The sequence below is a fragment of the Bradysia coprophila genome (genome assembly GCF_014529535.1).
Source record: "Bradysia coprophila strain Holo2 chromosome IV unlocalized genomic scaffold, BU_Bcop_v1 contig_5, whole genome shotgun sequence".
Classification (NCBI taxonomy): Eukaryota; Metazoa; Arthropoda; class Insecta; order Diptera; family Sciaridae; genus Bradysia; species Bradysia coprophila.
This window is the reverse complement of record NW_023503374.1, coordinates 5163689-5181330: the sequence shown is the minus strand read 5'-3', so window position 1 is coordinate 5181330 and position 17642 is coordinate 5163689. Positions and strand designations below refer to the sequence as shown.

Below are 17642 nucleotides of genomic sequence, written 5' to 3'. Positions count from 1 at the left end.
TGGAAGCATATCCAGAGTTCATTTTTATCAAATTTGTGAATGAGTTCGATTTTCAATTAAACTTAAACTGCGAATAAATTTCAAGTAAAATCAATTTTGATCAAAAACTATCATGAACTTTCATATCGGAAAGAACGGTTCGAATTAGAAGGACTAGATTCTCAGAATTTTCGGACAATTTTATGATTTTGTACGAATTGCGTGTGTGTGAAAAGGCTTAGTTGAAGAATTGTCCGCAACCATTTTTTATCCATTGACGATTTCTGCTGCTTCCAATTGCATTATCTGGTTCAATTATATATTCGAAAAAAGCATCAATAAATTGGTTCATTGCATCCAAAACGCATACACCATAAATCCAATTCAAAATTGAATTGTCAACATAAAAAAAATGAAATTGTTCAATAAATTTAACAAAGTCCCATATCTCTCTATACTATACTCTACAGAAAAAAGTATGTAAAACAGAACAACCCTAATTCCATCCCCACTTTGCTATAAAATAAAAAAATTTCATTCGGCGCCCTGATTGAGCTCAACGCTGATATGTTACATACGAATATCTGGGTATTTGCTTCTTTTTTTTGTTCGTCTCTCGCTATAAATACGTCAATACATGGTTCGAGAAATGACGGCTGGAAATATTAACAATTTATCCTAACGTGAATCTCTTATTCACGGTTATGTGACAATGATATCCATCCATTTTTTCCATTAATTCCAATTGTTTCACATACCAAAACTAACAACAGCATCAAGATTTCTTTCGAAATATCCGAGATATAATTGCATTTATGGTAGTATATGTGGTATACATTCATCACACACCATTGCTACATTGTGCACATACGTATAATATAAAATTAGTGGTCCCTATGAGGACTGAGTTGATAGTTTTTTTTTCTTCTTCCTTCAGCTCCCAAACCCAAAAACCATATTCCCTAATGCATGGTACATGTAAAATGCTTATAAACTTATAAAACATCACGTATTTCATATAAGTACATATCGAAATGGGTGGAATCGATGGCATAGCAAAGCTTCAGTTTTTTTTTGTATTTTCGGTGTATGTATGTATACACATCATGGGGGTTGGGGCGGTGCATCATGTCTGTGCGCTTTTAATGTGAGACCTTCATAATGCACCCCCATCTCTTTTTATTTGTAATTCTTTTGCACTCTTTTGCTCCCACAACACATTTTTCACCCGTTACCCACTCCTATAATCGAATTGAGTATGCGCGGCGGATCGACCACTAACAAAAAATATGCTAAAAAACGAAAGAAGAAAAAGTTTGGATATGAATGCTTTTTCTTTCTAAACTTTTTATGTAAAAGCTTCCATGTATACGATGTATACTGTATGGCGGTACATAGAATGGCGGGATATGGATGTGAGTATGGATACATTATGTATAATATGGATAAACGTACACAATCACTACTTCGCGAGCTGGATACTTGGCGAGATGTTTATAAAAGTATCTTTTTGCAGAGTGCTCTTGGTTTGTATATAAAATACAAAAATGTTTGAAGTTTCATTTCGAATATGAACTCAGAAAGTAGATTTGCCCATGAAAAAAAACTTTTTTCGGAAAAAAATTTCACTTTTATAAACCTACCTGAACCAAACTAATTATACGCTCACATGAAAATTTGTTTTTTTTTTTTCAAACAAAAAAGTTTGCTTAAAGTTTCATTTATGCTGTTTATTTGTTTGTTTATTTGTATGTCTGTTTCGGAACGGAATAGAGGAAAATGTGAAAATGTGAGGAAATAGGTCGCGTTCTTATTGAGAGAGGAAAAAAAAACCTGAACAAAAAATGGTTTTGATTTTTCGTTTGTAATTTGTGAGTGGTATACTTGGAGAACTTGTCGAATCGGTTTATAAGGACACGGATGTACGGTCGAAGGAGGTCCACCGGCTTTTTTTCTGTAATCTTTCACAAACGACAAACAAATCACAAATTATCGAATCTGATACTTCCCTTGTTCTATGTTGTTTCAATGGTTTGATAGAAAATCTTTCACTTCATTAGTTTTAACATATATTCTGCTATATAAGACTACATTGGTTGAAGTTCATCGCTTACTTTCTGTGGTGATTGTCTTTAACAAATGAAATATCTGTCTGCTCACCTAGCCTGAATTACTCTTATCTGATGTCATAACAACACCTTTTTACTAGTTTTTATGTTTAGACGAATCTAGATATTCAAGAACCGAATCACATTCTTTTCGCTTTTTCTTGTACATTCATCACAGCGTAACAGACATTTAGTGTAGGTACTTGCTATTTCCAACCAAATTCCGATAACTATTAAGATGTAAGTAACTCAATTCTTAAAACATTGAGATAGGTAATTCACATCGATTCCCATGTATTTGCTGAACAATGATACAAAATGTATTGCACCAATTAGCAACTTTGTACGTAAACTATACGCACATACGAGGTCTATTGTAATCCGTTAATAAAAGAAATCAATATTTGCTTTAAAATTGATTTCACTTGACCGACCTTGCACCTTAATTTAATGAAAAGATTGAGCAGTAAAACAATGAATCTCATTCACAGAGTTATATGTGTTGTATCGTTGCACTTTGAATTTATTTACATTCTTCGCAGAAATGCAATGACGAGAGTGATGTTTGTTGTTCATGTTGTTGCAAGTTTATTTCAAGAAAATATTAACAACTCAGAAAACTTCTAGTCTTAGTCATATTAGCATATACACCCGAAACATAGCACTTTAAATATGCATTCACCGGTGTGAATACAAGACCAAACATTTAATTTACTCACAGCTTCGTACCGAAGAAAACTTAGCATTTTCAATCGAGAAAGAGGTATAGTCGTTGCACACAAAACTGGTAAAAAGAGAACAAATATGTCGCATTCTTTAGAGTTTTTTTTTTAATCTATGTAAGAATGGACTCTGAATATAGTGCATTTAGAGTCCCGTCAGATGATTCTTCATTAACACAAAAGAACGTTTTTGAGACAATAGTCTTGAACAAAATAAGAAATTCCAACCAGATCAACGTTTGCGGTAAGACCAAAGCTCCTGTTCATATTTTGCCCATAATTTTTCGATTGAACTGTCAATTTTTTGAGAGAGAGTAATACATCATTTTCTCAACAAATTCAAGTAAACAAATAGAGAATTTACCAACGTACACGTGCATAATTTATGACAGAGATTACATGGTCTTCAGAAACAATGGTTGTCTTCTGTCTTGTACAGACTATAATATTTAGATCCGGTCAGTCTAAAGAAGCGCTTGGTTCCATTTGCAATTTCCGCCCACTACGAAATGAATGAAATCTGCTTACTGCACGAAAATTTTGTTGAAGGTCTGCTAAACGAAATATTATTATCACGACAGATGGAATGGAAAGCATATCAAGTGCTTATGCTCGAGTCTATTACTTCATTCGACCGAAGCATTCGTAAGATATTGATCAAATATAGTAGATTATGTACTGGTTTGGAGATTCCTATTTTGACGATTGTTCGTCTTCGGCTCCAGCTGCAGCCACTCAAGTGCAAATAACAATCTCTAAACCATTATGTAGTATTCCTTCCGTAAGCCAGTGGAAAAGAGTTTTCACGCTTCTATCATGGACTCAAAACGAGTTCGAATAGTCAAATAAAGACTATTTGCACAAAGTGCCGTTAGTCTTTTTTTGACTATTCGCACAAAGTGAGATTAGTCTTTATTTCACTATTCGCACTTTTTGAGTAAACTGAAAAGCTTTGAATGACGCAGTTAATGAAGCTAGCATTGACATAAATCATTAAAATGTAACCGTTGTTGATGCTTCGTATTATGTTTTGACATAATCACCATCGTCTACAAACATTTTGTAGATTGAGAATCAGTCTCTTCTTCAAATACTTTGTAAAAGGTAGCATAATTCTCTTCTAAAAACATTTTGTAAAAGGAAGCAGCACTCTCTTCTACGAACACTTTGTAAAAGGAAGTATAGCACTCTACTCTGCAAACACTTTATGAAAGGAAGCAGCACCCTCTTCTACAAACATTTGATAAAAGGAAGTAATCACTCTACTCTACAAACAATTTTTTAAAAAGGAAGTATTACTGTCTTCTTCACAGTTCTTGTAGAAGGGAGTGATACTTCCGTTTACAAAATGTTTGTAGAAGATGACGATGCTACCTTTTACAATATGTAAAAAACGTAATACGAAACATTAACAGTTAAATTTTCATGTTTTAAGTCAATGCTGGCTTTATAAATAACAAAATAAAAAACTTTTAAGTCTAGTGAACACTTGAAGCACTTGAATAGTCAAAAAAGACTAATCACACTCTGTGCGAATAGTGAAATAAAGACTAATGGCACTTTCACAAAGTGCGATTAGTCTTTATTTCACTATTCGCACAAAGTGCGATTAGTCAAACAAAGACTAATCGCACTTTGTGCGAATAGCCTTTTCGCATTAAAAAATTTATTTGCCAGTGGAGTTGGATGGAATTTTTTTTTGAGTTCCTCATACAAAAGTCACAACAAATCTGACGATTATTCTTTGTACAACGATAAGCCTGCCGTTCAGAGAAGCACGAAACTCAAATATATTCATGATGGTGGTACATTGACAATAATGATTGAGAATATCCATTATTGTTTTTGAACATTCAATAATCTAAATTTCTAAACTTTTGTTGACGCTCTTCTGAGGTCATACTGTCGTGTTAGTAGATCTTTTTTTTTTAATTTTATCTCTTTCATGTCCGATACAATAACTCATGCAGACATTTAAAACGATTTGTATTTTATCTCCATTCCACAATGTAGCACAGAGCTTGAAATTGTAACTTTGTGTACCTGCTGTACGATCTATGTGCATATATATTTGCGAAATAATATCAATCGGTTGAACCTACAATTCTATGCATATATCCACACATATTTCTATATGCAGGGTTCATAATGAACGTATATTTACAATGTACAGCAACAACAAAAAAATAACGCTCGCGCGCGAGACCTCGACCAGCCAGACTTTGTAAAAATACACGATATTGATTTTAACATTAGCTGAGCTGAGCTGAATGCATTCCATTTTGTATAGTCGTATTTGAGCACAGTTTTTAATGCTATGCTATTTATACACCTCTATATGTTCGTTCACTGAGGGATATATTTTCGTATAGGAGAGATGAACTACGCAGACATGCTTGATATATGATTACGGTCGGATATATGCACATATAGTGTAACGCTGCGAATTGTAATGTATAATGGTGCCTAATATAACTGATGAGATGACAATGTTTAAAACAAAAAACCATTAAAAAAAACGACAAAATGTGCATATGCACTGCGTATTTCCATGGAATCGGGTGTATTTTTAGCGATTTAGTGAAGGAAAAACGGTTTTTCTTCACGTGAAATATCATTAACCATTTGCATACATAATATGTGTGAACACTGTACGCTGTACATATAGTTACGGCCATACAATACAATAACAAAGCCAAAGTTTTCCACTTTTAAATACTCCACCACACACACACACATTACGTTTATAAATTTCAACTCGGTGACTAAAATATATCTTTGTCACACAAACTCAGAAATGTACTAAAGTATTATTTATGTACATACCAACAGCACGAGTAGCATCATTCAACTCTGGGTCATACTTAAAGATATTCTACGAAGAAAAGAAGACCAAAAAAAAAAACCATCCAAAAGTTCGGTTCATAAATCTACATTATACAATGTTGGTGGGATGTTGCAAAACTTCACTAATAAATCAAAAAAATTTTTGAATGTTTTTCTTTCAGTCGGAATGCCAATTCGACTATGAGAATTTTCTTCCATAATGCATGCGAATGTCTCGGCATTCTGTCGGAAAAGTCATTTGTCTTTACAACAACAAAAAACCTCGTTCGTCCTTTGAAAATATTGGAATTTCCATTTTGTCAATCATATGAACGAATACGCTTCCCATTCAAAAATAAAAAATAAAACTTTTCCTACACAACCTATTTTTCACCCCCTTTTCTACTATAAAATACCCAAACATCCGTCTCTCTTTCAAGTCGTTGCATTTATTCTATTGATTTCTATCTCAATCTGACCTAGAGAAGTTTAACCTACGAGAAATGTTTTACAAAGTAAAATTATACCGAGTTTTATGTCTATGTGTTTACACTCCGATATATGCAATCCGAAGACAAAAGCGTAACAGCAAAGAACATGGGGGTGGTCAAAAGCTTTACATTGTGAAATGTTTGTGTTAACCGTAGAAAGTTTATGTATAGAATGAAAAATAAAGCGAAGAATTCATTTTGAAATTAATTATATCAGAAAAGCGTGTGGATCTTTTTCAACATTTCTGGTATGAAAACAGAGAAATTGTAATTTTATAAAGGTATGCAGCCGCACACTAAATTCTTTTCTGCTCGGTTTTTTTACTCGGATTATTTTATTCGAATTTGTGAGAGAATTCTTTTTTTAAGACTGTCGTAACATTTAATCTTATTTATTGGACGCGATGCGAATGAAATCACGTCACAGCTAATTAAATATTTTGTAAAATTGTCTTCTTATTAGTAACGTGGTAACACCTCATGTGGTGTGCATGTTTGCAGACGATAAAGTGCTCTATATTTTATGAAACATCCACACAAATTTTGCTTGATGAAAACATTCAGGTGACTTGAATATATATATTAATTTACTTAGTATCAAAATAGTAGTATGAAATCAACGATAATGCAGTCTGTTACTTCTTTTGTTTAAAGTATCGTAGTTTGCTGTATAATACGGAATCGGGGAATCGAGCTCTTCTTGGGTAGGAATCTCGCGCAAACACATTTTTTTTAATCTCCGAAAATCTGCGGGTTCTATGTAGTGTGTTTACCCAGAAACTAACAATTGAAAACGGGTGCGAGGACGATTTAGGGTTTTTTGTAGGAAGAGTGCTACCCGAAAAATCTTATATTTTCATTTAACAGGATGATATCCCAAAGATCCCCTTCCATATACCTTACAGATCGTAAATTTTCTATTGATACTCTATACATCAAGTTCGCGCATTTAAAAATGCAAAAGGCCCTCTGGAATCGCCAGAATTCCCAGTATGGCCAGGCCGGTAAAAATCAAATTCATGCTTGTTGTGGGAATCGAACGTAAAAAAATGTCAATTTTGAGGGGTGAAAGTTTACTTTATCGACATTTTTATTTTCGTTCCCCATAACAAGCATGAAAATTCCTACGGTAGATTCTATGAACGCGAGATTCCTAGCAACTGTCCATATTTATATTTTGAGCTTTTTCATATTTTCTGACTTTACACTCTCAGAATTTTGAAAACCGACACATTTGCTGTTTCGCTTTTTACCGGTTTTTTGAGAATTTTGCTTGTATTTTTATATGGAGAAATCAGAAACTGAAGTAAAACACAGAAACAGAAAATGTGTCGGTTTTTAAAATTCCGTGTGTGTAATTGGACATTTTGTCATGCTCTCTAGCGACCTAACTATTAACATGTAAAATTAGAAATTTGTCAACAGACAACCAATTTCAAGCATGAGTGGTACTCTAAATAGGGTACTGAAATTTGACAGTGCCACACAACGGTACAACACTGTAAAAACATTTTCTTGTAAAATAGAGTACTTTCTGCAGCTGACAACTATGATCAATTTTGCTTGAAGTTTGTAGAATCTTGTACTACAAACAAACAAAAGGAAGCGTTTTGACAGAGAGAGAGAGAGAGAGAGAGAGAGTGTTGTTTCTTCTCATAAATAAGAGGTTTATTTTTTTATTCTACTGCGAAAATTTTGTGCAGTCTTTACGATTCTATACGCTCACGAGACAGAGACACGATGTCATGTACAACGTAAAGAGCTTTGGATAATATACATAGGTACAGGACGTACCAATGATAATTATTTTACCAAATGTCACTAAGTAAAAATCCATTAAACAATTTACCAAATTTGGTGAATTTGTCAGCGATATTTGGTGAAACATTTCTCAATATTATACCATTCAGACATAAATCCCTGTTGAAATAAAATACCAATCAATATTCAAACAAATGAATGAATCATATTCTGAGCACAGTGTATCAAGCATTGAGAAAAAGCTAATAATTGAATGTTTGATCTGGTATCTGGTATAGATAGCGACGACAACAATAAGCGATTGAGTCTGACCAATATGGTCATATATAGCGAAATGTACACAAACATATGAAGTAAAAGATTCTGCATAAAGAGTATTTTGAACAGCAGAAGTACAAGATTTGATAAATATAATGGTGATATGCGTGCCATTTGTAACACTTTTGATAGATAGATTAGAGTTTTCTTGTGCTACCTATTCAAATATTTAAAATTCACACGCTTTCCAATGCATCTCGAAAATGGTTATAGTAAACAATTTCCACTAAAAAATATGATTCAAAATAAAGCGAAATGATCAGAACCATTTATTGGTCTCGTTTCACTGGATTTTTGTGAAATTTATCACCAAATTGTTTGTAGCGTTGAGTTGTGAGATTCATCCCTAAATGGTTCTTTTCACAGAGTTTTAGTCAGAATAACTCAACTTATGCCCTCAAATTTTTCTTGGAACTCATTGATTGTTTTATCGAGGATAAAAGCTTCAATGACCAACATTTCAGGGTCTGGATCATTGTAAGAATGAGAAATTTCTAAGTGAAATTTTAAGGAAATATGAAGTAAATCGTGAGTCGGCTTCAAGTAAGTAGTGTCATTACCCAATCGTCCACTGACGACAAAACAAGACTGAATATTTTGACCGTCGGTAAAATATTTTCTTTTTAATGTGGTTGCATACCATCTTTGAATAATTTATGAAATCGGGACTCAATTTTAAATATTTCAAGGATAATTACATTCACCAGTAAAGTTTTTGTTTTAGTCAAAACTTAAATTTTCCATTCCATGAATGCGATATCGGTAGGTGCTGAATTGAATGTCTAATTTAAATACCGTTTTTTTTTTTTGTTGGATTGAGAGTCTGTGTATTCTTTGCATTGGCAAAATAATAGAAAATGTGTTCTGAATTTAGATAAGCTCAGAAAAAAATACTTTATCGATGACAACGCATTCTCTAAATTAAATTAAGTTGAGTTAAGCAGAAATAATTTTTGCATTCATAACAGAGCCAGAGAGTTTTCAATATTTTTATCACAAGAATGTTGAATTTATTTGTTGACCTATTCACATCGAAAAACTTGAACTCAATATAACTGAGCAAAGCACAAATTTTCGTATTGTAGACATGTAGAAAATAATATTATGTATAGATAAGGCTCACATGTATATTAAATTGCGCTCCAAGAGAATCGCCTAAACCCACTGATTTATTCGTTTAATGATTGGCGATAACATATGTAAAGAAACTCTCGTATGTTGAATTTATAAAGTCCACCGAATGTTTCACAGAAATATTTTTTCTTGAATAACAAAATCATAACAACAAGTAAACACCGCAGGTTAATTTGTGATGACTAGATGAATCGTTTTTGTTTCTGTTTGTCTAAATTAATCCTCTTTTTTCCTTATTGTATTCGTTGGACTGCCACAACTAGACAAATATCACATTAATCCTGTTTACGATATTGTTGATAAAAACATAATAAATGATCACACACCAGGAATTTGTTATTAAAATTTTCATCAAGCCAGTAACACGAAACTCAGCAATAAAAATAAAATAAAACAAAAATAAAAGACGAAAAAAAACAACACCGAACCGATTCGCGAATTACATTCATTCACCACACATATGTTTTAACGAAAAATATCCCAACGTACGAATACTGGACTGGTATTTCACATATTTATTTATTTTTATTTTTCGATTTTTTTCTTCTTTTATTTTCAATTGAAACTTTTTTTTTGGGTCGTTTTATTTCCGAAAAAAATTATCATCCAAAGTCATTTTCCTCGAAACTTTTTTTTTTTTAAATTTTATTATTTCGAAAATTCCGCCAATATCATTATTGTGTTACACACACCGAATTCATACATACAATATTATCTACGTGATGGAGAGTTTTTTTTATATAAATTTAATATAAAAACAAATCATAAATTTAATTTTGAGTCGCACGCCAGCCCGAACCGACCGACTGCTGAACGGTTAAACTGTACTTTTCAAACTAAAGTACCCGCGCTCTTACTTTACAATGTTTTACACAAAAAAGTTTTGTTGTCGCGGTTTGGAATTGAATTCGTCTACCACATTAAATCCAATTTTTGAGTGGCCAACACATTTCACTCCTATACAAACAACTCCCAGCGCATCTCGCACACACATAATCTCTCTCCGTTCTATGTGATGATAATATATACTCCATTAACAATAAAAGATACCCATCCATATACACATATATTGCCTCCACACATTATTACACATCCAATTTTATACATAAATATATCTCCACAAAAAAAAGAATTAAATTTAAAAATTTATGGTGTGTTCAATGTTCTTATATAAAAATCGCGGGAGAGACTGGATACATTCGAAGACTGATCTCCTTCACACACCGTATTTCGTATGCACATATTCATTATATGCATTAGCCACTAACAAAGGCCATGTGAGTTCGCCCGTTCATCTATTTCTATACATGTAATACACTTTACCCTACAACTTGACTACACTGTCGCGCTGGTAGTGGTCGTAAAAAGTTGGAGCAAAAATGGCTATATAGCAGCGCTATGCATATTGCATATTTTTATACATATAGCCAATACAGCATATAACTAAATCCGCGAGACATTGAGCAAGGTTAACAGTCTGTGCCTTAAACATCGTGAGCGCGGTTGATTATATCAATTTACAACAGATATAAAATAATAAAAATTTTGCGGTTTAAAAACTGAAGAAAATAAATTAATGAAATGACATCGGTTTTGGTTGGTTGGGGCGCACCGAATTGATGACCGGAATGAAATTTTCTTTTTCTTTTTCCTTGGACTTCTGTTCAATACGGAAAATGTGGTTCGACTGACTTATTTTTCGGCGGAATGGAAAACGTTAGAACTGAACTAGACAAATCAAGAAGTAAAATTACATTATCCCTTTCTGGTATGGTCGTATCTATGAACGGAGAAGAGCATCACAGCGCCATAACCACAGCGCATGATATTTATAACATATACGTATGAACGTGTTCATAGGAGAGAATTTTTTCGAAAATATAAACGCAGGTCCTGAATTTTGTATATGAATCGAATCGGCACGCATATAATATTGCAATGAACGAATACAAAACGATGATTTCACCGAATGGTAAAATTGTTTTTTTTTGTCTCTCGTTAAACGACAAAAAAAATCCTTTTCAGAGTTGTGGAAATGTGTAAATTATATTCAAAAGAATTTCAATGGAATTGATACTCGGTTTTCCTGTCCATTCAATTTATTTGTGCTCCGACTCAAGTGCTTATGTGATGGCTAAATGTTATGCAATAACCAAATAGCTCTGGCGATATAAATGTGAAAAATATTTCGAAATGAAATTCAAACATTTTTTTCCATCAACTTCTCTCAATTTACATCCACAGCATTTAACTGTATAGCAGAAAAAAAAACAGAAAAAAGAGGACTGCAACACACAGTCTGAAATTCGGTTCAAACGAAAACGAATTTCGCAAACATTTCCAACACTAAGCATAACGTCTTTTTCAAAAATAAAAGCTTGGTATACCTCATTGACCTTGATATCTAGAACCTTTAGTGCATTGGTGTGCGTTTGGAATATACAACGATTAAGATAAATCTTGTTGATCTCTTGAGTCCACTTTAACTTTATATAAATCATGATTCACTCTTCAGCAAAACCGAATGGAACACAATGATATTTTGGAATGAAAGATTGTATTTGTATGGTTTGGCTGATTTGGATCGATAAAAAAGGCAAAATCAGTTTCATTGTAACTTGGATTTCATATTTTTTTTTACCCAAGAATTTTCCTGAGAAAAACGTATCGATTGCCGATAAATTTTTAGCGAATTTATGTAGAAGCAGCGATTGTGCTCTGAAATCAATAAGCTCGAATCTGATTGGAACATTTCTATCTACAGACAGTAAAACAGTAAAAAATTATTTTGCATTCTATTAATGAATGAAGCATTTAATGAGCAATGAATAAATGAACAATCGAGCGCACAGTTAGGAGTCAAATCATTTTCAAATAAAAACAGTTTTATTTGACTGAAAATACAAAAAAAATGTTTCCAAGAACAGCGACTCATTTTACTGTCTTCAAATAAACTAAGCCGATGTTAGCAGAAGATTTTGCGGCATACACCATGACGAAATGTATAAATCATTACTGACGACCATAATAAGATCAAATTAAGCTCCCCATAATGTTTTGTCTTAAATAATAGCTATTTTCATAACATGCGCTTAAACGGAAATTTTGCGAAATAAATGTGAAAGTTGTCAACCCGAGGCGAAGCCAAGGTTGACAACGCATCCTGTGCGCAAAATTCCAGTTTCAAACATCACTTTTACTCACTAGTGCGTAAGAGTCAATTCGCTAAAACTTCGAACAGCTTATATGGAATCAGGATTCAAGCCGACGGCGATCCAATCGAGCTATGGCTCAAATGAATCGTCGTTCAATTCTAAGAATATAGTGGAACAACTTTTTTCCCGGAAAACTTTTCTTGGGCTGTCATGGCCCTTAGAAAAATTTTCTCCGAAGTGGTAGCGAAAATCGTTTTTTATCAATTACTCCAGCATACAAAAAGTGAATAATGTCAAACTGTGCACTGAAGGTCAATGAGCTGAATATTATTGACCAACAAACGCCGATGTTTGGTCCACCCAGCCGCCGCGACAAGTGAAAAACCTTGAGAAAACAGAAATTTTTTAAGGGCTCTGGGCGGCTGGGAAAGTTAGTAGCAGGAAGCTTTAACCCAGAGTTTTGTAGCTTACTTCAAGCTCTATCCGTCGACACCCAACTCGACCATACCTAGAGGTGTGGGCGGCCGAGTTCAGCCGGCGCGACGCCGGCTGGAGGTACTCAGCCGAGTGCCGCCGCCAATACAAAAATATGACATCAGCCGCCGCCAGCCGCCGGATGTTCTCATCGGCTGGACAACAAAATAAGTTTAGGGCCTCATTCAACTAAATATCACGATTTTAATTTTCTCCGATGGAGCTTAGCGTTTCTTTGAATGGTAGCAATTGCAAATCTTCGTTCTTAACACGTAATGTCTTTTAAAAGCATAATTTCTATTATTGTTTAGGTAGTAGGTGGTATCAGATCTTGAGTTTTGGTTTTGGACAAATAATGAAAATCGAATAAAACGAAGCTATGCTTCCGTAGAACTGTTAGTTTGCAGATGCAATTTTTAAGTAATTATGGCGTTCATGCTTTCAAGTAGCAGTAGGTTTTGAGAGGTAATAGATCATTGTCAATGTCGTTTGAGATAATGTTACAAAAACTTATATGAAGCTGTCACTGTTTGAGGTTAGGTTTGTGAAATTGACTCCTCATTTGACACTATTTGAGAGACAAAACCGTTATTTGATACTGATCTATTGCTCTAGATGATTCGCAAGTCGAAACAAATCGATAAGGTTTGTCACAAGAAGATTATGTCGTCTTAAAATAAAAGTTTAAACAAATGAAGTAAAAGAATTTATTTCCATCTGTCAATAAGACTTAGATCAAAACAAATAATAGATTCGGTAATGAGGCACTCTGTGAAAGGTTATTGTATTTATATGAATCGAAATTTACATGCAATATTAATATTGGATGCATTGTCTCGTGTGCTCTTAAAAATTCACGGAATCGGAAATTCATTTTATCTCTCTCGTCTGTACTGCTAATTGTCCCTAAACCGCACTTACATAAACTTCTTCCAAGCGACAATACGAAAATTGCCTTTAATATACACTGCAGACAGTAGAATGGAATTATTGTACAATTATGCATGTGAGGACAAACAACCAATTAAATGTAATTTGAAATGAAGTTAACGATCATCCGGATGTGTCATTCTATTTTTAATTTTTACGTAAATTACAGACAGCGTGCAACAGTTTTGTTAAATTTTGTTGGGTATATTTATCAATCTCGTCTGCGTAACATGCGCTAGTCCAAGTTATTTAAAAAAAAAACTTCTTCTTTTTTTGAATTAATTCCCTTGACTGAAAGTCAGGGTCTTGTGAAAGAAAATACCCTTAAATGTCCGTAACGCTGAGTTCACTTTGATATTTTGAAAATGTTCTACATTGGCAAAAAACGTTAAATATAGAAAACGTCCGTACACTTGTGGACTCGATAACTCGAGTAATTCTTTACCGATTTGCAAAATTTTGGTTTTAATCGATGGAGAATGAAAATCATGAGGTTAAGTTCGTAGATGGGCAATATTGGGGTAATGAGATGGGAGTAATTCTCAAGAGAATTTTATTCCTTGTTACCGCGATAACTTCCGTAATTCTTATCAGATTTTCAAATTTTGTGTGTAATTCGACGAAGATTGAAATTCTTGAGGTTGAGTTTGCAGATGGATAATGTTAGAACAAGGAGATGGGAGAAATTCTTCACAGACGCTTTTCCTTGTGGACTCGATAACTCGAGTAATTCTTTACCGATTTTCAAAATTTTGGTTTTAATCGACGGAGAATGAAAATCATGAGGTTAAGTTCGTGGATGGGCAATATTGGAGGAATGAGTTGGGAGTAATTCTCAAGAGAGTTTTTTACTTGTTACCGCGATAACTTCCATAATTCTTATCCGATTTTCAAAGATTTTGTCTTAATCGACGAAGATTGAAACTCTTGAGACTGAGTTTGCTGATGGATAATATTCGAACAACGAGATGGGAGATATTCTACACAGACGCTTTTTCTTGTTACCGCGCGATAACTTTAGTAATTTTTACCCGATTTTCAAATTTTTTGTTTTAATTGACAGAGAATGACATATTGGAGTAGTGAGTTTGGAGTAATTGTAAAGATAACTTGTTATACCACGACATTTTTGCAACGGATTTACAGAAAAATTTCTTATTTGACGAGTAGTGAAATTCTGGTTTTCTGGTCTAACAGTTTAGAAGTACTTCCCAAAAGAGTTTTTGCTTGCTTGCTTGAGAAACCGATAGCTCGTGTAATTCTCAGAGGCTTCAAAAATCAATTTCGACCAGTAGCGAAATTCATGTGGTTAAACTCGAACATTGCAATTTAATTGGACTAGTAATCTGGGATATACGACAATTTTTGGGTGAAATCGTATTCTTAAAAGAATTTTTTCGTTCCTAAAATGTTTGAACGAGTGTGAACTTTGCGACCAGAGCGAAGCGAGGGCCGTAATGCACACGAGTTTTATTTTTTCAAGAGGTAGGCAAGAAATACGCCGCCTTTTCGGCGCTTTTAGTAGACTCATATTAGGAGTTAAACGTACCTCGCTGGACCTTCCATTCATAGTGCTTTTTAGAAGACAATATAAACGACTCGTAATGGAGTAAAAGAGTAAAGAGTAAAACTATAATTTTGTGATCGTTTTTACAAGATATGGGAGAAATTATACTCAGACGCTTTTCCTTGTTATCGTGATAACTTAAGTAGTTTTTGTAGATGGTTAATATTGGAGTAGTGAGGTTGGAGTAATTGGAATTGTAAACACAACTTGTTACTCATTTTTGCAACGGATTTCCAGAAAAATTTCTTATTCGACGAGAAAGTGAATCTGGATTTCTGGTCGAACAATCTAGAAGTCTAAAACAATCTTGCTTGCTTGATAGCACGATAACTCGAGTAATTCTCAGAGGCTTCAAAAATTGCAGATTTGAAAATATGAAGTGTTTTCGACCAGTATCGTAATTCCTGAGGTTAAATTCGAACATTGGACTTTATTGGACTGGTAATCTGCGATATACAATTTTTTTTCGTTCCTAAAGTGTTTGCACGAGTGTGAACTTTGCCAGAGCGAAGCGAGGGCCGTAATTCACATGAGTTTTTTTCACAGGCAAGAAATGCGCCACCTGTTCAGCGCTTTTAGTAGACTATATAGGAGACTCATATTAGGAGTAAGACATCGCTCGCTGGACCTACAACTCATAGCTCTTTTTGTTTCTTCAGGAAATTAAATAAATATGAGTAAAATGAAGCATGTGATGACTGCTGTTTTCTAAATAAAAGAGACATCACCTTTTCATGTGACTTTAGTTTTGTTATCTCAAAAACACCACCTTATTTAAAAATGGCTGGAAAACTAAGACTGGAATTATAGAAAGAAAAAAAAAGTCAGTCAAGGGACCTGACCCACCCAAGAGGTGGGGCCTAGTTATTGCAAATTTTTCATGATGCTATACCACACCAGCTATCAATCGTTAAGATTGTGATCAACGAAATGTTTGCTAGTTATAACATTTTGTAAGTGTTCGCGATTTGCCTATAAAGTCGTTTTTTTTTGTTAAATCTTTTCACAAAAAAAGACTTTATATGCATCGATCGTACTACATGACTACATCATTGTTCATTTGTTAAATTTCTTAAAAGTCATACATAAATATGAATAAAAAAGTATTGCGTAAAATTGGTCCCGACATTTCAAAGGTTACACCAATGACACACCGATAAATGATTGACCGAATGATCGGTTCTGATTGCTTGCTCATATTATATTCTAAAAAAAATGCAGGTAAAAACACAACTTGATTGGTTTTTTTCTTCTTCTTCTCCAGTTTTTTGTTCGTTTGTCTTTTTATTCTTCATTTTGTTATTGTAGATGATTCGTACGTGTATTAATTAGGAAAAAAAACAACAACGAAGTAGATTATTCGAATCGTTCAGCTAATAACTAAATCATTTGTGAGACTTAGCTACCCACCATGCGCGCTAGTTTGCACAAATTCTTCAGAATAATTTAAATAATTTTATAGCAATGGTTAAATCTGAGTCATTACGAGAGGAACAAATCTGGTTACATGCTACAGATATGATGACTTCTGGTTTCTGTTCTCTTTTTTTATGAATATTTGTCCTACATTTCGTGGATCAGTTTTTGAATCGTAATTAATTTCGAAATAATTAATTCAAATTCATTATTCTCTTAAAGGCCTCATTTTTCACTAATGTACTTCTATTTACAAACTTCGTACGTCTAGTACGTCTAAAAGTAAAAATAAATCCGAAAGTATTAAGAGAAGGTTATCCGAACATGAGAAACCAATATCAAGTCTGTTACTTCTACTGATGAAAGCATTCTCAAGAGAGTCTATTACTTCAGTATTTCCAACAATCTAATATAGGTATATTTTGCTGTATAAGATTTCATTAGCAACTGCTTATATACCAATACTCTGTTGACGGCAATTTTCGTAAAAATCATCAAAATTTAGCAATTTAGGCGAATGTTTGTACCAATTTGTTTTTAGATTATGAAAACGTAAACGGACAGATAGAAATAACCTGTTACAGACCTGTCACCTGTTATCGACAATGCAATAGCGAGAAGCATGTTCAAAACAAATGAAGTAAAAAATTTCTGAAATCAACCTATGATAATTTTCGATCAAATGAAGTAAAACTGTTTATGCATGCCCCCTCCGGAAAATTAACATTACATGTATGTATGCGGCATACATTGTATGCCCC

At 33.7% G+C, this 17642-nt stretch overlaps 1 protein-coding gene across 4 annotated transcripts in view; it reads right to left on the bottom strand.

Moving 5' to 3' along the window:
- The window catches only part of LOC119071728 (zinc finger protein 271), a 30581-nt gene extending 19698 nt beyond the window's left edge, over nt 1–10883 (bottom strand). For 2 of the 4 annotated variants that reach the window (XM_037176749.1, XM_037176753.1), the window contains exon 1: nt 9329–10880. The gene's annotated coding sequence lies outside the window, so the exon portion shown is untranslated. Of the gene's footprint in view, nt 1–9328 lie in introns of all 4 variants that reach the window. The other 2 variants (XM_037176752.1, XM_037176751.1) reach the window with 2 other exon arrangements.
- Between the last annotated feature and the right edge of the window lie 6759 nt (nt 10884–17642).